At 40.6% G+C, this 22,698-nt stretch overlaps 1 protein-coding gene across 1 annotated transcript in view; it reads right to left on the bottom strand.

Moving 5' to 3' along the window:
- Positions 1-22,698, bottom strand: part of CDKAL1 (CDKAL1 threonylcarbamoyladenosine tRNA methylthiotransferase) — a 332,059-nt gene that overhangs the window by 269,077 nt on the left and 40,284 nt on the right. The window lies entirely within an intron of this gene.

Genomic DNA, 22,698 nt, shown 5'->3' with positions numbered 1-22,698 from the left:
TTGTACGACACCACACAGAAGAAATTGTGATTCCACACTTTATCAAAGGAGAGAAGTTTGCATAAGTATTTATGACTATGTGGTAACACTGAAATATTTTTTAAAAATGGTTAAAAATGAACAAAAATAGATATAAATACTATGGGGAAAATCATATGATAATTTGGGCTTCGATCTGAATCAGCAACAGTGCTTCTGCAATAGGTCTTCACTTACATCAGGGGTGTCAAACTCGATTTCATTAAGGGCCACATGAGGGTTGTGTTTGACCTTGGGGGGCTGGGATGGGCGTTGCCAGGGTGGGCATGGCCAGCTTGACATCAGTCGTGTCGAGGTGCCTGTGGCGGCCCAAGTGCTGTGCCAGCGACAACCGGCTCCCAAGCTCTGTTTCGACTGTGACAGCCTCCTGAAACCCTCTGCCAGCGAAAACAAAGCTTGGGAGTGCCGCCCACAGCCTTCATGAGCTCCGTTTTCGGCTGCAATAGCCTCCTGCAACCCTCTGCCAGCAAAAACAAAGATTGGTAGTGCCGCCCACGGCCTTCATGAGCTCTGTTTTCGGCTGCAATAGCCTCCTGCAACCCTCTGCCAGCGAAAACAAAGATTGGTAGTGCCGCCCACAGCCTTCATGAGCTCCGTTTTCGGCTGCAATAGCCTCCTGCAACCCTCTGCCAGCGAAAACAAAGATTGGTAGTGCCGCCCACGGCCTTCATGAGCTCTGTTTTCGGCTGCAATAGCCTCCTGCAACCCTCTTCCAGCAAAAACAAAGCTTGGGAGTGCTGCACACAGCACTCCCAAGCTCCATTTTCATGGCAGAGGCAATGCAGGCCAGTCCTTCACTGTTTCCAGGGTGGCCCTGCGGGCCAGATCTAAATAGCCCGTGGGCTGAATCCGGGCCCCGGGCCTTGAGTTTGACACCCCTGACTTACATAGATCGGATCATATAAAGATTACTGTTTTTTTCCACCAAAGTGAGGCCCTTCGTCTACCATTGATATAGTGCAGGCAACATAGATTGATCTTTTCTATTAAGAGTAGATCATCCTGTTTTGTGTATCCAGATAACCTGAGTTTAGCTTAGTTCCTGGTAACTGCAGCACTCCCGCAGGTTTCTTGACAGAGGTACAAGTGGTTTGCCATTATCATCTTCCAGGATATTTTTTTGACATCCCAGTCTAGCCAAGCCTAGAATTCCCAGAAGTTACAAGCATTAACTACCAGTAGGCCCAATTCTGCTTAGTTTCCAAGATTCGTCAAGAGCAGCCAGGTGCTGCGATCTGCTGAGACTTTCCTATCTAAGTAAGCTATTTACTTACATATAGCACCAGCACTTAGACAGTTCACATGCCTCCACAGCCTTTTTTGCTCTCTCTGCAGCAGAGATACCAAAAGGATGGGTGGTAAGGATGCATCCTCTTGAGATTAACTGTCCAAAGATGCATGCCAACATGAACGGGGACCAAAATTACATACACTTCTCATTCTCACCTAATGAAAGCATTTTTATGAGGCTACCTGGGAAAAATCAAGAAGGAGAAGCCATATCCCAGTTAGGGAAGCTCCAAGCACATCAAGTTTCAGCTTTATAATTCACCAGGTATTTAAAATGTTTAGCTCAGTTTTGGCAGTTGTTTTTAAAATGAAGATACGCCCTGTCCTTAGCTGTCACTGAAAGCAGGGGGGGAAAAACATGTATAAAGTACATTGTTGACAACATTTTTTTAAAGCATTATGTACAAACAAAAATGTGGGCGTTGGTGTAATGGCACATAAACAAATGCAAATGTTGAAAAACAGCCACATGCGCAACTCTTTAAATTTTTCAGAAGAATTGTTAACACTTGATGGTAGATTTGTTACAACTGAAACGAAGCCAAGCAAAATACATATTAGCATCAAGCCATCACATTAAAGTGGGGGGGGGGGGGGAGGCTGCCTATTCAAGATATATTCAGATCAGTATCTTTTCCATCCTTCTACAATCTGGCCTTTCAAGATGTTTGAGGAATGCAAATCCTAAACCCCTAAGCAGCTCATCCAACAGATCAAATAGAATTAGATTGTTTGTGGCATTGTGCAAAACCAAATATAATAATTTAAACCCAAAACTGTCGTATTTCCAGAATTCAAAAGCATTTAGAAATTTGCATGACAGAGAGCTAACAATGTTTAGTGACACGTGGAGCATGTATCTGTAGGAATCAGATGCTTTCAAAACAGTGGTTATACAGTAGGGGTGTGTGTGTGTGTGTGTGTGTGTGTGTGTGTGTGTGTGTTCGTTCAAGCATAAATCTGGAACGCCCTCAAGCAATTTCAACCAAACTTGGTACACAGATGACTTACTCTCTGGTAAAAAAATACTGTGGGGATAACACACCCTTAACATCCCTCAGTGTGTGTGTTCTGTTAAAATACAGCCTGTTGCGCCTGAAAATGGCTTCTACTGTACTGCCTTAAAATGATTTCTACTGTACAGCACAGTGGAGATGTCATGGTAATGACTTCACGGTACTCCACAAGGGGGCTCTCTCTGGTAAGAGGGAAAATCCAACATTAATACCCGTGCAATACCGGGTTAACAGCTAGTACTTTATAAATAACAATGTTTTTACCTTGGCAGCAGCCAGCTTTTTCAGCTTGGGATATATTTATTTATTTATTTATAATCCATAGCCTGATAGAGAATGTAGCCTGTCAGGGTCTTGAAGAAGGTAGGGTCAGACTTCTTGTTTTAAAAGGTTGCTTTCACTGTATTTTAACTGTAATTTTTAAAGTTAACATGCATTAACTTTAACACTTTTAAGTGCTCTTTATTTTATTAGAAAATAAAAACCAGCAGCAATCTGGAACCGCTCCAGAAGCCACAAAAAGAAGGCTGGGCGTTGCAACCCTCAGTTGCAAAGCCCTGGTCAGTGTGGAATTCACATGTCTTGCATTTTAAAGATTAGAATGGGAAAGTTTAGTTGCTCATAAATACGCCTGAGAAATGCTTCATCCCTCAATATCTCAGCTACCACAAATAACAGCATTTATGCAAGGTATACTGGATTACAAACAACTGAACAACATCACTAAATCAACACTGTTTAGACAACACAAAGCAGTGACTTTTATCTTTAGGCTCCCCTCTCCAAAACCACAAATACTGCACAAACCACAAGTTCCATGAGGTTTTTAAAGACACTAGCAACACCAAAGAAATTCAAAGGTCATGGAAACTTCTGAACAATCTAAACATCACATGAAGTTCTGGACGGCACTAATTGTCAGAATTATGCAATAAAAAACAGGAAAACTTGGTAAAACTCTGAGTAAGCAGTACAGATAGCCACAGAAAAGACCAAAATATTTACACGCTGGTTTTCTTGCTGGTGTTTCTGCTTATATCATTGCTCCTTAAACGTTTGACATGTCACTCTGAATGCCCATAAATAGCAATCTTAGGCATCACTTGGGAAAGAGCAAGAAGCAAGTAAAAGCTAGATGTATTTGAGCTGATGAAGGCAAAACTGACAATATATAGGTTGAGCTGCAACTGGTTCGGTGATTGTGTGTGTGCACCTAGCGCGCTTGCGCGCATAGTTAAAAATACAGTAATTTGAAGCTGAGCTGCTTACCTTCTAAGGCAGCCCCAGTAAGGACAACAGAGGCACGGAAATCAGTTGTGCCGCGTGAATCAGCTGAGCCAAAAGAAGGAAATATAGGATAGCATAGGGAGGGAGTGGGTGGGTGGGGCAACTGATAGTCATAAGTACCAGTTCACCCGAACCAATCCGAACCGGCAGCAGTCCACCACTAACAATATGTGAAAGATACTGAAACTATCACAGAGTGGCATTTAAAACACACACACCAGAAACTATTAGTTTTATTTCAGTGAGTTAAATATGTCATTGCTACTAACTTCATCGTATCGTTCCAGTATGAACTGAATGGAGCCTTACTCTGGAATATATAATTCTGTTCTTGAAAGCTATAATGCCTCCCTTCTCAGGGGCATTCTCCTCTGTGTTTAGGCTTTGGACCCATTTATCTCAGATCCACCCATTTCTGTCCAGTTTTCCTTCATTTCAGCTTTACTCCAAAGGTTTCTACCCCATGTTCAACTATTTATCTTGCTTCTCCATGATTCTATCCCATGCCACACCAATAAGCCCAATATACAAAAAAGGAAAGGAAAGAAGAAAGGAAGGAAGGAAGGAAGGAAGGAAGGAAGGAAGGAAGGAAGAAAGAAAGAAAGAAACCAATAGTATCACTTTCAAAGGAAGGATAACAAGAGAGTAAGAGAGACAAAAAAATTTTTTCCTCATATTGCATAATTGTAGTATATACTGTATTTTTTGGACTATAAGACACACTAGATTATAAGACGCACCTAAATGTACAGGAGAAAAACAAGAAAAAAAAGTTTTGGGCCTCCGTGCGTCACCTTTTTGTCCTCCCCGGCCCCCAGAAGCACTCTGCAGACAAAAAATGGGACACTTTTTGATGAAAATGGGATGTGTGGAGCACTACAGAGTGCTTCTGGGGGCCGGGGAGGGAGAAAATGCTCAGATGGTTTGGGAGGCCAAAAACAACTATATTTGGTCTATAAGACGCACCTAAATTTTCACCCACTTTTAGGGGGAGGAAAGTTGCATCTTATACTCCAAAAAATATGGTATATATACTAGTGTCCTCCAGAAGATCTGGACAATAACACCTATCAGCTCCATCCATTTTGACCAGGAGCACAGAACTGTAAAAACTGGAGTTCACAACATCTGTAGGATATCAAGTTATTTATCTCAAAAGGACTCCACTTACTGGACTCTGGCCCAGAAACTAGGAAATCATTTTAGAGTCAATAATTGAATCTAACCAACATTTTTCAATATATCTCAATTGTATTATGGAACGAAAGGTTTACTTTTCAATCAGACTTTTTAAACTGTTGATTTATTAACTCCAAATCTAGGTGGTTATGTTGATTCAGATGGTAATACTAGCTTTTCTTGATTCATTCACTTTCTTGAACATACGAGATCAGGAATGGTTAACTTCCAGGCTCTCAAATGTAGATTTTCCAAACAAAGGATGTAGTTCAAAGTAATCCACATTCAAATCCCTACTCAAGCACTGCATAATTTATGCTATCACTTACTCTCAGCTCAAGCTATTCATAAAGAGGTGGTTATGGCAGTAAAATTAAGAAAGATCATCTTCCCAAGAAATGTGCTCTCCCTCTCAGACAAAAGCTGACATATGCATGCAAAAAAAGAAATAATATGCATTTTATCACACAACCTAGTTCTCTTCAGAGATGCTTGTGCTGTAACAGGGATAATATGGTACATAGCAGAGGTGGGTTCCTACCTATTTGGTCTGGTTCGCCCGAGTAGGTAGTAACCCTGGCAGACCCGTGACCGTACCGGTTCAATGTTCGGCGGCGGCATCTTGATTTTCTGTTCTGCACAAGTGCAAAACAATCTTCATTGAAAAAAGGTAATTTTTATTCCTTTTTAATGTTGTGCGCATGCGCAGATCATTTTAGGTGAAAATGCGCAGGCACACATGAGTGAAGTGAGCGTGCACACACACAAAAATTTTTTTTACTAACGAAACTGTAGTAATGGCAGCCAGAACCCACCTCTGGTACATAGTCCCCCTGGCTCTCATACACTCCAGGCAGAAAGGCTGAAGAGACATTTACTTGTAGCATTGGATAGTTGCTGCTTGTCTGAAAAGGCTAAATTCTGTTAGATCAGTGGGTCTCAACCTTCCAAATGCTGCGACCCTTTAATAGTTCCTCATGTTGTGGTGACCCCCAACCATAAATTATTTTATGTTTTCCGTATTTTTTCAAAAATATGTGTTTTCCGATGGTCTTAGGTGGCCAAAGGGGTCCCGACCCACAGGTTGAGAACCACTGTGTTAGATAGACCCAGACTTAAAATATAGGAAGCTAGTCTAAAACGGCTAACAAAAACATAACAGAATAACAGATTAACAGAATAACAGAGTTGGAAGGGATTTTGGAGGTCTTCTAGTCCTACCCCCTGCTTAAGTGTTTACTATTTCAGACAAATGGCTGTCCAATCTCTTCTTAAAAATGGACTCAGGTAAAATCCTACTCATACTATCTATCTGAACCTGGGACTGCTGCCCTACAATATACACAACCAAATGAGCTATGATACCTGCACAGGTCCCCCGTGAACAAACCTGGAATCCTATCTCTTATATGTCAACATGCTGCTCTGCTAATTTATGAAACAGTCAAGATAGTCATTTCATAAATTTAACATTAAGGGAAAAACATTCTCTATATCATCCATATGGCTGAATATTCCAAAGACTATGTCAGACTATTGCACGCTTAAAAATCAGTGCCAGATTGAGAAGCAACCCTGTGCAGAAAATAAAAAAGCTATGTAAGATGAAACTCTTTATGTCCCAGGACATTATAGTTTCTCATACATGTGCTGTTACGAACAATCAAGGATCAAGACAAGCTTTTCGCTAAGTGGATTAATGACGAACTAGAAATAACATTATCAGATAGGAATGAAACTTATAGACTTCCTTTTCTATCAGTTTTATTCAGCCCGATTGCTGCTGTCTTCCAGATCACCATGCTTGCTGGGAAATCTGGAAGGAGCAGGTCCAGATAACTAAAAGTTAGGAAAGTTAGGAAAGATTCATGGTCAAAAATAATAATAATCCCGCTTCTCCAGGAGCCAAAGGTTCCAGAGGATGACAACCCTAGTGGGTCTTTGATGGATGGTTTTTGCCCTTTTGCTGGCCCAAAAGAAAACAAAGACAGAATGCCAGAGACCACATCACTACTTTAAGAAAAACAATTTCATCGCATAAAACGTTCTGGAAAAACTTAGCGCCAAAAACTCTGCCTCACAAGTTTTCTGTAAAGCAAAGTGCAGATTAATCAAAAGGGACATCCTCAAACTAAAAACTGGATTTGAAAAAAAAAAAGGTAATAACTATTTCAGATGCTTTTTTCCCTTCCAATGTAAATAACATGTGAAGTATTTTAGGTTGGTGTTTCAAACAGAACTCCTGTTTTGGTTCTTAAAATTCAGAGTTGTGTTGCAGCTACTTTGTGCTGTGACGCTGACTTGCAGTTTTCAAAACCTCTTACTGCTTTTCATACATATGTTTTCATAAGAGCCAAGGTCAGCTTATAAACTGAAACATATTCTGTTCCAATATTCCTTTCCCAGCTTATATTTCTTTAAATTCTGGCTATATTATGTTGCACCCAGAGGCAATATATTGATTTCAAATGCCTTGCTTCCACTTATTTCCCCTGACATCTAATCCCATATGGAGCCTGGATTTAAACTACATCTATCACTTTTAACACAGAGAAAAATAGGGAAATGTAGGGAGCCTATCTGAGCCAGATATGCCCAAACACTTATTAAATTGTAGCTTCCAGCTAGTTATTGGCTTTCACATAATTATCTTCATACTTTATCCATTTGCTAGTGTGTCATTCTTCTGAAAATTCAAGAGATGCAGCACAGAAGGCCTCATACCCAGGAGCTATGTTAAAACCTTACAAGGCGTAGGTATATTCTAGACTAGGATACTATATTAAGTGAGCAAAATTGCTGTGTTAATGCAGTTTCAAAATGACTGTGTCAGAAATTAAGTTAAATCTTAATGGACTAAGGTTTCTAATAACAGACACGAAAGCTTGTTACTTTGACACCTGTGATTAATCTCTTTTTCTACAACATCCATTACATAGGAAGAATCCAAGATCAGTTACCAAAACTGCAATGAAGGGGCTGGGGTGACGTAGAACAGGGGTGTCAAACTCGATTTCATTGAGGGCTACATCAGGGTTGTGTTTGACCTCAGGGGTGGGGGTGAGGTGGCTGGGGCCAGGGTAGGTGTGGCCATCATGACATCACTTGTGGGGGCACCTGTAGTGGCCCGAAAACTCTGCCAGTGAAAACAGGCTCCTGAGCTGCGTTTTCGGCTGAGACAGCCTCCTGCAACCCTCTGCCAGCAAAAACGGAGCTCGAGGTAGCTGCCCACAGCTCCCACAAGCTCCGTTTTCAGCTGGGATGGCCTCCTGCAACCCTCTGCCAGTGAAAACAGAACTTGGGAGGGCCACGTGCAGCCCTGGCAAGCTCTGTTTTCACTGGCAGAAGCACCGTGGGCTGGTCCTTTGCTATTTCCAGGGTGGCCCCGCGGGCCAGATCTAAGCACCCTATGGGCCGGATCAGGCCCCTGGGCCTTGAGTTTGACACTCCTGACACAGAGGCATTGTGTTGAGGAGAGAAGAAACAATGCAGTACTTGCCTTGCTCTTGTTTCACTTCCATTGTATTTGAAACTGTTCCGCCATCTTGTATTATTGGATCACTTATATTTTTCTATGCTCACAGATATGCTACGGTGTATGAAAATGGAGAATCAGGTCTTTCAAGTTTAGAACATGTAAGCCGGCAAATGGAAAAATGATCCACTTAATTGTTTTATGACAAGGCTTTTGAAAGCTTGGAGTGAACCCTTAGTAGTGAATATTCAAACTTTTGGATAAAAGGGCAACTGTTATGAGGAACTTAATAAAATGAGCATCTTTTTAGAATCTAGTTCACCACTAGATCACTGCAGACTTTTATGTTTCTACCAACATGAAGATCCTGGAATTTACAAAGCTTTAATCTCTGTGTTTTACCAAATTTTAATCCATATCTTATGAAAATAGATTTAAGACAATATCACAAAAATAAATCCTCATTAAAATAGAAGTCATCTTCAGAAACACCAAGCATAAACATTTCCCATATGTCTTTTGCTATCTGTTGAAAAAATAAGTCTATGACCCTTTTTTTGCACCCTAATTTATTTTCTTATTGAGCAAGTAATTAAATGGATTCCTTTTCTGAAATTTAAAAAAAACATTTACTCTCACACAGTATGTGAAGTAGAGGTGTAAGATAAACAGAATTATATCTGCGTTATAAGACAGACAAAATTGAAATTTTTAAAGAGCACTACATAGCTAATTATTTTCTCATTAATATTTTACCAGTGTATGTAAAGTTGTTTTAAGGTGTCTAAAATACTTTTACAATACAATACAATACAATAGCAGAGTTGGAAGGGACCTTGGAGGTCTCCTAGTCCAACCCCCTGCCTAGGCAGGAAACCCTATACCAGCGATGGCGAACCTTTTTTGGCTCGCGTGCCATAAGTGGGGGGAGCACAGGGGGGTCGTGTGCAGGCGTGCCACACCCATAATGCAATGCGCGACCCCCCCAGTGCACTACAGCGCTCCCCCCCATTTTTACATACTTTTTTCGCCCTCCCCAGGCTCAAGGCTTTATAGGAGCCTGGGGAGGGCAAAAACAGCCTCCCCCCCCCCCCCGGACGCCCTTCGGAGGCATCAGGGAAGCCTCCGGACGGTCCCTGAAGCCTTCGGAGCGCTCAAAATGACCCTCCGAGCAAACCGGAAGTCACTTCAGGTTTGCTTGGAAGATCGTTTTGAGCGCTCCGAAGGCTTCAGGGACAGTCCGGAGGCTTCCCTGATGTCTTCGGAGCGCTCAAAACAACCCTCCAAGCAAACCAGAAGTGACTTCCGGTTTGCTCGGAGGATCGTTTTAAGCGTTCCGAAGGCTTCAGGGACCATTCGGAGGCTTCGCTGACGCCTTCGGAGCGCTCAAAACGACCCTCCGAGCAAACCGGAAGTCACTCCTGGTTTGCTCGGAGGGTCGTTTTAAGCGTTCTCACACCTCGCGTGCCCTAACAAATGGCTCCGCATGCCACCTGTGGCACGCGTGCCATAGGTTCGCCATCACTGCCCTATACCATTCCAGACAAATGGCTATCCAACATCTTCTTAGAGACATCCAGTGTTGGGGCATTCACAACTTCTGGAGGCAAGCTGTTCCACTGATTAATTGTTCTAACTGTTAGGAAATTTCTCCTCAGTTCTAAATTGCTTCTCTCCTTGATTACTTTCCATCCATTGCTTCTTGTTCTACCCTCAGGTGCCTTGGAGAATAGTTTGACTCCCTCTTCTTTGTTGCAACTCCTGAGATATTGGAACACTGCTATCATGCCTCCCCTAGTCCTTCTTTTCATTAAACTAGACATACCCAGTTCCTGCAACCGTTCTTCTTATGTTTTAGTCTCCAGTCCCCTAATCATCTTTGTCGCTCTTCTCTGCACTCTATCTAGAGTCTCCACATCTTTTCTACATCGTGGCGAACAAAACTGAATGCAGTATTCCAAGTGTGGCCTTACCAAGACATTATAAAGTGGTATTAACACTTCACGTGATCTTGATTCTATCCCTCTGTTTATGTAGCCTAGAACTGTGTTGGCTTTTTAGCAGCTGCTGCACACTGCTGGCTCAATGGTTGTCCACTAGGATTCCAAGATCTCTCTCACAGTTACTACTATTGAGCAAGGTACCACTTATACTGTACCTGTGCATTTCATTTTTCTTGCCTAAATGTAGAACCTTACTCTTTTCACCATTGAATTTCATTTTATTAGATAGTGCCCAATGTTCACATTTGTCAAGATCCTTCTGTATCTTAAGCCTATCTTCTGGAGTGTTGGCTATTCCTGCCAGCTTGGTGTCATCTGCAAATTTGATGACTTTCCATTTATTCCCTCATCCAAATCATTGATGAAGATGTTGAAGAGTACTGGGCCTAAAACAGAGCCTTGGGGTACTCCACTGCATACTTCCCTCCATGTAGATGCAGTTCCATTGAGGACTATATGTTGAGTGCGGTTGGTCAGCCAGTTGCGAATCCATCTGGTGGTGATGCTGTCTAACCCACATTCTTCTACTTTATCTAGTAGTAGGTTATGGTCTACCTTACCAAATGCCTTACTGAAGTCCAAGTAAACTATATCAACGCCATTCCTCTGGTCCACTAATTTTGTCACTTTGTCAAAGAATACAATAAGATTAGTCTGGCATGATCTGTTTTAGACAAACCCATGTTGGCTTTTGGCTATTACTTTGTTACTTCTAGGTGTTCGCTAATTCATTGCTTGATTATCTTTTCCAGAATCTTTCCTGTTGAGGTCAGGCTGATAGGTCTGTAGTTTCCTGGATCTATTTTTTCCCCCTTTTTTCAAGATGGGAACCACATCAGCTCTTTTCCAGTCCTTTGGCAGTTCCCTGGTGCTCCAGGATCTCTGAAAGATATAGTTCAGTGGTTCTGAGATCTCGTCTGCCAGTTCCATCAGAACCCTGGGTGTAATCCATCCGGTCATGGTGATTTGAACTCGTCTAGGGTAGACAGATGCTCACTTATCATTTTCTTCCCTATTTTAACTTGGGTTCCTAATCTGATTTTTGTGATGCTGTTTTTGATAGGTTGGACTGTTTTATCCCTTTGTGTAAAGACAGATGCAAAAAATGAGTTAAATAGTTCTGCTTTCTCCCTTGTCACCTTCTTGCCACTTTCTCCTAGCAATGGACCAATTGTTTCCTTAACTTTTTTCTTGTTTTTAACATGTTGGAAGAAGCTTTTTTCGTTATATTTTACTTTTGTGGCAAGCCTTTCTTCATTGTTTTTTTTTTTTTTGAAAAAAGTTTTATTGGTTTTTTTAAAACATTTATAGGGAAAAGGGTAAATGGAATGGTTACAGATTTTGGCAGTAGCAAGTGTGACAGAGGCCCCCTCCCTCCAATCTCATAGGTTACATCCATATATCAAGCATTAGTCCATAGTCATAAAAGATCAGCATATTAATTCTAGAAAAAAAAAATTTTTTTTTCAGTCAGCTTATATTGTTATAATATATAATCTAGATATAATTTCATTATTACTTTCGGTTTGTTTATAACATTGTGGCTTTCTTATTCATTTTTGTGATCTGAGCTTTCTTGGTATTGCCCCTTCTCCCCCTGCTGGCAGAGCTCCGGCCCCTCCCGTGTCCTGTGTGACCATTGTGGTATCTTCTGTTTTTTCTAGGTTCGCTTTGTTTTTTTCCATAAAGGCCTGTGCCTCTATGGGTGTGTTAATTCTAATTCTTTTCTCCTCCCAGAATATCAGCATACCTTCAGGCATCAACCATCTAAACCACACCCCCTTCTGGTATAATTTATTCGCCAATTGCGAATAATTTTTCCTTTTCTCCCTAATTTTTTTGGGAATCTGTTTTAGAATGGTTATCTCCCTATCATGGTATGTGAGTGTTTGCCCCCTTTGCACACCCAGAATTTCATCTCTTGTGCTTTTCCTAAGGAATCTAATATGAACCTCCCTGGGCACATTGTGTGTTCTGGCATATACTGAGTTCACTCTATAAGCCAGATCTATCTCCCATTCCATCTGTTGTTTATCTTTGTGTATGTATTCAGCTAAAATATTAGTCATTATGTCCCTTATATTTTCCCCATCTGTTTCTATTACATTTTGGAATCTAAGATAGAAGGACATTCTCTCAAAATCTGTTTTCATTTGTTGGGTATCAAGTTCTTTGTTTCCCCTCTGCAAGGCCTCAACCCCCCCTCTCGCCTCCGCCACCCCACCCTCCACAACGTCCAGTCTCTGTGAGTTCTTATAGATTTGCACTTGATTTTCTTTGATTTCATCTTTCATTTCCCTTAGCTGTTTCTTAATTTCCTCTTGGCCCTGTAAAATTTGTTGGAGCATTTGTTGAAAGTCTATCTCTGTAGTCTTGGGTTGCATCAGTTCTGTTATCTTTGACTGTGTGGCTGGGCTAGATGTTGCAGATGTTGGAGCAGAAGTAGCAAAACCAGGTTTTCCCGGAGGTGGTCTTTTTGGAGACATGGTTTGGAAAGCAAAGGAATCAATCACTGTAGAGACTGGGCAGCTGGAGAAGAAGAGCAGGCAGACGAGTCCAGGAGACTGAGAATCCAGACAGATGGGAATTTCTTTAGTAAATCTAGCAATAGGTGAAAGTTTTTTTTCTCCAAAGGGTTCAAGGAATCACAATCCACAAGAGATTCCTCTGGGTGGCTCGGAGACAAAGACCGGAAGCCTGAATTTTGAAGGTGGAGTCAAATTTCACAGTTCACAAAGACAACGGAAGTGTGCCATCTTGCCCTGCCAGTTTTGGGCTCAGAGGCATAGCAAACTTTTGAAAGTTCAGAAAATTCTCAGTTCACCCATAAGTTCTGGATCTAAGTCCAAGGAAAGTCACTTTTATAGGGGTGAGGCATCATTAGTTGGCTCTCCCCTCCCTCCTTCCCCTGGGGGCGAGAGCAAAATCTTTTCAAGCCGCTTGTCCAAGGGGGGGGGAAAATCCCCCTCCCTCTAGCCGCACCTCCAGCAAAAGTCCGAAAGAAACTTTGTTTAAAAAAGGGCTGAAAAGTCCATTAATTCAAAAGAGAGGGAATGGAGAAGGGAAGCCTCTCACCACACCGCCGCTGCTTCATTCAGAAGTATATTCTCCGATCGGCATGGGGCGAGACGCGCGCACACAGGCGCCCTCCGATACTGCTCCCCGGTGCCTAGAACGAAGCGGAGAAGCCTCCGCCAGCCGACGCCGACGCCAGGACCCTCCGCGAGCCGTTCCCTTGGCAGGACGCCTCTCCGGGGCGTCCTGTGCCCCCCCAGAAGCGGGGGAAGCCCACCGGGAGAGCGGGAGCAGGCAAAGGCTTGCCTGTCGCCGTAGCCGCCGGAACCGGAAGCCAAGCCTTTCTTCATTGTGAGCCTTAGCTTTCCTCACTTCATCTTTAGAGGCTCGGGCTATTTACTGATATTCTGCCTTAGTTATGTGCCCCCCCCCTTTCTACTTTTTATACTTATCTTTTTTGTCTTTCAATTTGTCAGAGAGTTCTTTATGCAGCCATGCTGGTTTCTTTTGGGAGCTGTTATTTTTCTTCTTCATTGGTATTGTGCTAGACTGAGCTTTTGTAATCTCATTTTTTCAAAATTTCCCAAGCTTTTTGAGTTGTTTTTTCCTTGAAGATTCTCATCCATGGAATTCTTCCCAAGCTCTCTCTAAGTTTATTGAAATTAGCTCTCTTAAAGTCCAAGACTTTAGTTTGACTTTGTTCTACTACTTGTGTTTGCATAATGTTGAATTCCAAAACTGTATGATCACTTGCCCACAGGGTTCCTGTGGTTTCAACACCTTCTATCATTTCCTTTCTGTTAGTGAGAATTAAGTCCAATATGGCTCATCCCCTTGTTGCCTTCTCTACTTTTGGGGACAAAGTTGTCTGCTAGTTTTGTTAGGAACCTGTTGGATCTTCCACTTGGTGCAGAGTTTGTTTCCCAGTTATGTCAGAGTAGTTAAAATCCCCCATTACTATTGGGGTGTGTTTCCTACATACCTTAGTTAGCTGACTAGCAAAAAGTTCCTCTGCTTGGTTGGGTGGCCTGTAAGTATAGACCTATGGCAATGCCATCCCCCCCACAACCTTTAATATTGACCCAAATGCATTCAAGATAGTTCTCATCATTGTTGTGCTCTATTTCTGTAGAGATGTAGTTATTTCTTATATATAGTGCAACTCCACCTCCTCTTTTATTTGGTCTATTTCTTTTAAATAATTTAAATCCTTCTAGCTGTATGTTCCATTTGTGGGTTTCATCCCACTAATTTTCTGTAATGGCAACAATATCATATATGCTCTCATTTACTTGAATTTCTAATTCGCCCTGTTTATTCCTCATACTCTGTGCATTGGTATATAGACATTTGAGTCCATTTTGATTGACCCTGTGTTTACTGTCTACATAACCTGTGTTATGCCTGACTGCCCCTATTTTCTTGCCACTTGTATGATTCATGGATATGGTATGGCACTCACTATTAAATGCTTGGTTTTGCTTGACAGCAGGAGTGATAATCTTTCCCGCACAAACATCTATGTTACATGCACTGATAACCCTATGAATTTTAGATTGCTGGGGACAGAAATGTTCTGTATCAATTAATTCTCTGTCCCTGCTGTTCAGTATAAATGTTTATCCAGAAAATCTGTGAATTTAATGCCAAGTAACTCAGTCCCTTTCTTGGATGGGTGCAAACCATCTGTTTTGTACAGTTTTTCATTGGACCAGCTGCAGGCATCATGACTAATAAAACCAAAGCCTTCCCTTTTACACCACTCCTTTAGCCACACGTTAAACTCTGTTAATTTTATTTTATTTCTGTTTAGAATTGAATGATTTTCCCGAGTACATTTATCTGTCTTTGTGAATGTAAACATATCCCAAATGCAAATTCTGTAATTTTGGGCTTTTTCATACAGGTTCCCAGGATGTATATAAAAATAAGCTACTTTCCTCAAATGCCTTCTTATATTTTGACTTATCCACCTGCATGTTTCCTTATATGGATATCATGCATTTACTTAATATAAAAGTTTCCCTCTTTTTATGAAAATATACCATTATGTGACAGATCATTTTCATCCAAGAATTTACTTTATGCAAACCGTCTCAAACTGTCTTGATTCATAGCACCCTTAGTGTAGCGAAGATGTGACATCGTAAATGGATATTACTGTATAAAATCCAGCTTTACAAATAGACATTGCAAAGATTTAAAACATCCTCTGGCGCCCCTATGAGTTCACTGTGGCTATGGAGAAAACATGAAGAGAATGCTTTCTATGTGCATACAGCACAAAACAAGGAAGAAAACAAGTTTGAATAACTTACTCATTTGATTGCTTAAGAATAAGGCTGTAAAAAATTATGAGCCCATTTGTCAATGCCTTTGGGCTAAAGAAAATTGACACCATACCTCACACCCCTCTTTATTCTAGTTCAATGTCTCAATTATGCAAATTCTCTTATGCAAATTTTGGAGAACTATAACCCTAGCATAAAATGAAAGAAGTCCTTATTTTTTTTCAGAAAAAAAGGAAGTGGGAAAAGCCAATCACATTATCAATCCCATCTATCTGATGAGTGCAGGTACCAAAATTAAAGCATACTTGAGAGATTTTTTTTTTAAATGAACATATATAGATCGTTTTAAACAATCAAATCTAAGCAGTACATAAGAGTAGCCTTGCCTCCCTTGAAGAGAAACTCTTAAATCCCCGGAGTAACCTGATTCCCATTGAAAAACCTGTTATTATTTTTTGAGCAGTCAATCAAAATTTGCCTTCCTCTAACTTAAAGCCATTATTCTATGGCTATAGAGAACATATCATGACCTTCCTCCACATGGCATTCCATCACCTGCTTGGAGAAGACCTTTCAGTCTTTCTTTGCTAGTTAATATACCCAGGTCATTCAATCTTTTCTCAGAAGAGGTCTCCCATATTACCTTTCTCTTGACTTGAATCTTTCTTACAGCATGGTGTCGAGAACTGGAGCTGGTATTCAAGACAGGGTCGGAATTTTATCCAAAGGACTTTTACTAAATATGCTTTATTATATGTGTTGGATTTCTGTTTCCTGAGTAAAAATCTTTGCAACAACTTCTGATAAATTTCAATGTTAGTTTTGTCCCATCTCTGGCACTTTTTCCAACTGTAAGTGATTAGCTTTCCCAACTAATTTTGTGTCAACAAATATGACAAGCATTTTTCTTCACCTTTTCATTAATAATATCAAGGAGTACAAAATCTATGCTTGAATCTGTCTCCAATCAAGGTGCCCATTCAGCTACTCTTCAGAATAATCAGGAATCCTTGACCAAGCACTCTTTCAGTACTTTTTGTGATCTGGGTATGAATTACTGTAATTAATTTGTCATGCCATCTAACTTAGACTTAACAATCTTTCTGATCAGATACTATTTTCGTGAAACATTTTACCAAAATGATTTAAGTTATGCTAACAGTATTCCTTAAAAGAAATTAAAAGACTCTTGCTCCTGGGGCGGAAAGCTATGGCAAATCTAGACAGCATACTAAAAAGCAGAGACATTACCCTGACAACAAAAGTGTGTATAGTCAAGGCTATGGTTTTCCCAGTTGCAATGTATGGCTGTGAAAGTTGGACCATAAGAAAGGCTAAGCGCCAAAGAATTGAGGCCTCTGAACTATGGTGTTGGAGAAGACTCCTGCAAGTCCCTTGGACTGCAAGGCGATCCAACTGGTCAGTCCTAGAGGAGATCAACCCTGACTGCTCTTTAGAAGGCCAGATCCTGAAGATAAAACTCAAATACTTTGGCTACCTAATGAGAAGAAAAGGCTCACTGGAGAAGAGCCTAATGCTGGGAGAGATTGAGGGCAAAAGAAGAAGGGGATGACAGAGAATGAGGTGGCTGGCTGGAATCACTAAAACAGTAGGTGTGAGCTTAAATGGACTCCAGATGATGGTAGATGGTAGAGGATAGGAAGGCCTGGAGGAACATTGTCCATCGGGTCGCGATGGGTTGGACACGACTTTGCAACCAACAACAATAACAAACAATATTCCTGCAATTTAACCAAGAAGTTATTTGAAGAAGAAAAAATCAGATCACATCAGTCTTTCAAGACTTGATCAATTTTACTGTATTTTGATAAATATTGCATTGTTTTCAAGGTATTTATTGTAAAGGAAAACACAGACAACACTGACAAATGTAGCAACCATTATCAGATAAAGAAAAGAAACAGTAAATAACATCTCAGCCCAGAGAAAGGAAGGCGAGTGAGAAAGAGACTCAAAATAACTCTGCCTTGATTCTGCATGGGATAAAGAGGGCAGAGGGAATCTCTGGGAGGCTTTGAAGATTCTCTTACTACAAGAGAGTTCCTACAGTGTGTTTTCCAATTTGTTCTACCTTGAAGCACTTGATATTTAGAGATCAATCTATTTATCATCTGGTTCAGCAAATTCCAGGCATAGATACTGGATCTTCCTCCTCCGCCCGACCCCCCGACCCCTGCCTCCGCTCATTTGCTGTCTTGTGGACCTCTGGACCGTCATCTATTCTTCAAGACATTTTGCTTAAGTGTGTTTTTTAATCATTTTTAAAAAATCTACAAAATGGGCAGCTTAATTAAATGTTACTAAATGGATCCAGCTTGATGTTAGGATTGCCTGCATCCTCTTCTCTTGTCTCTTTTTGGAACATTTGCTCTCTATGAACCTCCGGACCTTCATCTGTTCTTCAAGATATTTGATTTAATATGCTTTAAAAAATTGCCCAGCAAGTCTCTAACATTATTTCCGTTCTGTAATAAGCATAGTAAGCTTCTAGATAGAACTATCCCTTGGAAAACAGATGTTTATCTTTGTTTTTACTTGTGTCTTTTTTGAAATGTTGATGATGAAAGGTCTTTTATATAAACAACACTAAAAAACAATGTTCTAGATTCTCAGAAGAAACACGAGTAGAAACTGATGTGCCTTTTACAGGAATTAGTCAGAGATCACAACTGTAATTTGGGTTTCACAGAATGCTACTCTTATTAACATCCAGATTCTGTCAACAGTGTGGCCTTTCTCCTTTCATCTCTACAGAAAATGACCTTAATGTTGTTGGCAGTGATAACCCTGCATTTCCATCTATCAGGTACAGTAAGAAAAATGCTGATCTCATAGACCGTGGAGGCATCCCACTGCAAGATGTAAGAGTTCTGAGTAGGAATTCATAAGCTCTAACAGTACAAAGCAAAACAAATGTCAAGCAGAATGTCAAACTTATCCTCTGATTTGTTCTTCATGGTCATACAATTGCATAAACACTCCATTTTTCATGCTGAGCAGGCATTTCTCATTTCAGATTTCTCCATAGGACATCTGATTTGTCCTCCAAGATGAAATGATGCACTACTTTATCTATTTTATGGAGAAGGGTATGCTGGATTTGAAGATGTGTGTTTCAATTTCAGAGGTCTTCTGACTTTACTATCAAAGTTTTCCACTGCTGCATATACACGACAACATATATTTGCTAATAAACAATGCAACTATAAAATGTAGTTCTCAACACCAAACAGAGAGGAGAAAAAAATGCACCCGAAGTGGTTCATATTTTCCAATATTCTAGAACAGGGGTGGGCAACCATGGCAACTTTACCACCTGTGGACTTCAACTCCCATAATTCTTGAGTCGGCCAGGCCGTAACATTGGCATAGTTGCCTGGCCCTGTTCTAGAATGTTTCTATAATGTAAAAGGAAGCAGCCTTTTAAAAGTATTTGCATTTATCAGAGAAGAATGTGAGGCAAGCAAATAACAGGAAAAAGTAAACACAAAAGTTGCTTTGGGATATTTTTAAACATAATTATTTGAGGGCATAAACAAAAAAGAACATGTCATGGTGATATATTAAGAACTGATATTTTTAATGGGTGTTTTCCACGAAGAAATAAAAAAAAGTACTGCATAAGCACAGATTAAGCCCTGATTTATTTCAAAGACATCTACGATAAGCTTGTGATCTCATTCCAATATAAGGCAAACCCATGACTATATGAACCAAGTTGTATCAGCCAAAATCAAGTCTTGAACTCACATGTACCAGCATTTTTTTTCCCTTCCAGCAAATCCTATTAAGGCTTTGTTTTTGTTTTCTGGAAGCTCACTTTTTCACTCAAAAATCTTGTTTTACAAACTCCATAGTCTAGACCAGTGTTTTTCAACCTTGGCAACTTGAAGATGTCTGGACTTCAACTCCCAGAATTCCCCAGCGCGCTGGCTGGGGAATTCTGGGAGTTGAAGTCCAGACATCTTCAAGTTGCCAAGGTTGAAAAACACTGGTCTAGACTGTTGTTAACTAAATTTTAAAAAAAACCCCATGGCTTCTTTGCTAGAATATTTATCAAACCATAGTTTGTTTTAAATAATGATCCCTGGCCTACACATTAGACTGATCCCAACAGATTGGCCAACCCCTTGGAGAACAGAAGCAAATCCTGGTTAAATTCTTCTTCCAACTGCATAGGAAGCTGTCTTATCAAACACATTTTTTTTTACAATTCAGTTTTTTTTAAAGCTGCATGAATCCATTCTAAAACAAATAAAATAAGCAGTTACTTCATGCATTTGTTAATTGCTTTGTAATGCTAATTTTGCAGTCATGAGCACCGTATCCAAAACACCGAGTTAGATCGAAGATACCTCCAGGTGATTTGAAAGCTTCTTCTATGTCAGAGAAAGCTACCATTTAACTTGATGGAACAGCATTGGGCAAAGAAAATACAACCGGAGATCTACTGTATTCATATGGGAATATTTCAGGAATATTCAATGAAAGAATGACTCTCAGAAATACTGAAATGTATTAGTTTGGTGCAAGAGAGCCAGTTACCCACCAATATAAACACATCTCAGAAATCTTTTCAGAAAGATTTTACCACCAAAAAAAGCAATATTAAATGCTTTTTGTTGTTTCATCTGAAAACAGAACAGCAACAAAAGTATGAGGGTGTAATCAACAAACTAGAAGATATAGCTGAGAGAAGCTACTGTAAGCATTTCATATTAGAAGTAGAACTTTCCTGTTGTGTCCAGCAGAGACTTCAAGGGGAGAGGGGTGGAAAAATAGTGATGGACAGCACACAATTCTCTCTTTAACTGGCACCCTGCTCCTTTCACCTCTATGGATTCTGTTGCTCATGACCCTGGGTCTGACTCCTATGGAATTTCAGTGTCACCAAGAATAAAGCAACAAATTGAAAAATGCAGCAGGAGTCCAAAGTTATTGGACCAAACAGTCTTATTCAGGTTATTGCTAAGAGCCAGCCAGGTCCAGCAGGAGCTTAGGTTAGCAAAAATAAAGTAGAATACATGGGAAGTTAATGTACTTGTTGGAATAGTTTGAAACAGGAGGCCATAGTTGAAACCTCCTCAACTCTGTTTTGCTCATGCAGATTTCTCATCCTCCGATTCTACTTCAGATACATTTTTCAACCAAATCTCCTCATATGACATTATAATCTTGGTTGTTGGATTAGTTGGACCATTCTTTTGCCCATCTATGTATCACAGATACAAAGATAGATGGATGGATGGATGGATGGATGGATGGATGGATGGATGGATGGATGGATGGATGGATAGAGATATATGGATGGACGGATGGATGGACAGACAGTGACAGATAACCTAACCTAACCTTTCTGAACATTCCCACACATGGACAAGGAAATACTGATACAACTTCCTTATTAGAAGTTCAGCACAAATAAGGAAACTACTTTTACTCACATTTTAGATGCAAATCCCTGAGCATATGCAAACTTACAAAAATATGCCCAAGGATTCACAGACTCATAGAGTTAGAAGAGGGACACGGTGGCTCAGTGGCTAAGATGCTGAGCTTGTGGATTAGAAAGGTCAGCAGTTTGGCGGTTCGAATCCCTAGTGCTACATAATGGGGTGAGCTCCCATTACATGTCACAGCTTCTGCCAACCTAGCAATTTGAAAACATGTAAAAATGCAAGTAGAAAAAATAGGGACCACCTTTGGTGGGAACGTAACAGCGTTCCGTGCGTGTTCGGCATTTAGTCATGCCAGCCACACGACCACGGAGACGTCTTCGGACAATGCTGGCTCTTCGGCTTTGAAACGGAAATGAGCATCATCCCGTAGAGTCGTGAATGACTAGCACATATGTGTAAGGGGAACCTTTACCTTTATAGAATTCACCTACTCAATGCAGGATCCACTAGACCATGGGTGTCAAACTTGATCGTGTCACATGGCATATCGTGGCGTATCACAACGTTTTTGCCTTTGCGGAGCCAGGGTGGGTGTCGCCTGCATGTGACACATCTGGCCCACGGACAGCCAGTTTGACAGGCCTGCACTAGACCATACCCCACAAATGCCTTCCACATTCTGTTTAAACCTCCAACAAATGAGAACTCACCATTTAATTCAGCAACCTTTTCCATTGATAGGAAGTTTACGTAACGCAGTCCAAAGTTTCTCCTGATATTTAACCAGAAGCCTACTTCCGTAGGCTTTTGGGACTTTATCTTTTATGTAGGTCTCTTTTATATGGCAAACCTTCAAATATTTGAAATATATATCTCCCTTCAGTCCCTTCCGTTCTCATAAGGTTTGCGTTTTGGTAGGCCTGTCCTGAATTCACTCCAATTTGCTATTCATCTTTTATAGCTCCCAAAACTGGACAAGTACAATCAATGAAGCCTCACTAGGTCAGTTTAACTTGGAATCGTTACTTTCAATGATCTGGATTGTATGCTCCTGATAATGCTCCACCAGTTAGCATTTGCCTTTTTAGCATCTACATCAGCCTTTAGCTGGAGCAGTGATTTAATGAGAGAGAGAGGCTACAGTAATTTTTAGATGGTTCCTGAAATAGTGTCTAATTGTCAACTCTCGCTGATAACCCTTGTGTGTTCTGTGTTTCTGCCAAAGGCTAATCTCTTTATACTTATTGTCAATTGGTATCACATTAGGAACAAGAAAGCACCTTCTGCATCTCAAAATTTCCTTGCTCTGCTCATACTTTTTTTCTAGTTATAAAGATAAAATTGTTTAAAACTTAGATGGGGCAACACCTAACCTCTTTCATTCCCCCCCCCCCCGACAGCAGACAAAATACAGCGTAATTACCTGGTCACACACTTACCACACTGTTATAGAAAACAGAACTATAAGAACTTTTATTCCATCTACAGGTAATCCTCGACTTATAACAGGTTATTTAGTGACCACTGAGAGTTATAACAACACTGAGAAAAGTGACTTATGACATAAGTTTTTTACATGTACGACCATCGCAGCATCCCCATGGTCTCATGATCCAAACTGGAAACTGACTCATATTTATGAAGCAGGGGTGGGTTTCAGCTGGTTCGCACCAGTATGCTAGA

This window comes from Natrix helvetica (genome assembly GCF_964273705.1).
Source record: "Natrix helvetica genome assembly, chromosome: 4".
Classification (NCBI taxonomy): domain Eukaryota; kingdom Metazoa; phylum Chordata; class Lepidosauria; order Squamata; family Natricidae; genus Natrix; species Natrix helvetica.
The sequence above is the reverse complement of the archived record's forward strand: the minus strand, read 5'-3'. Positions and strand labels throughout refer to the sequence as shown.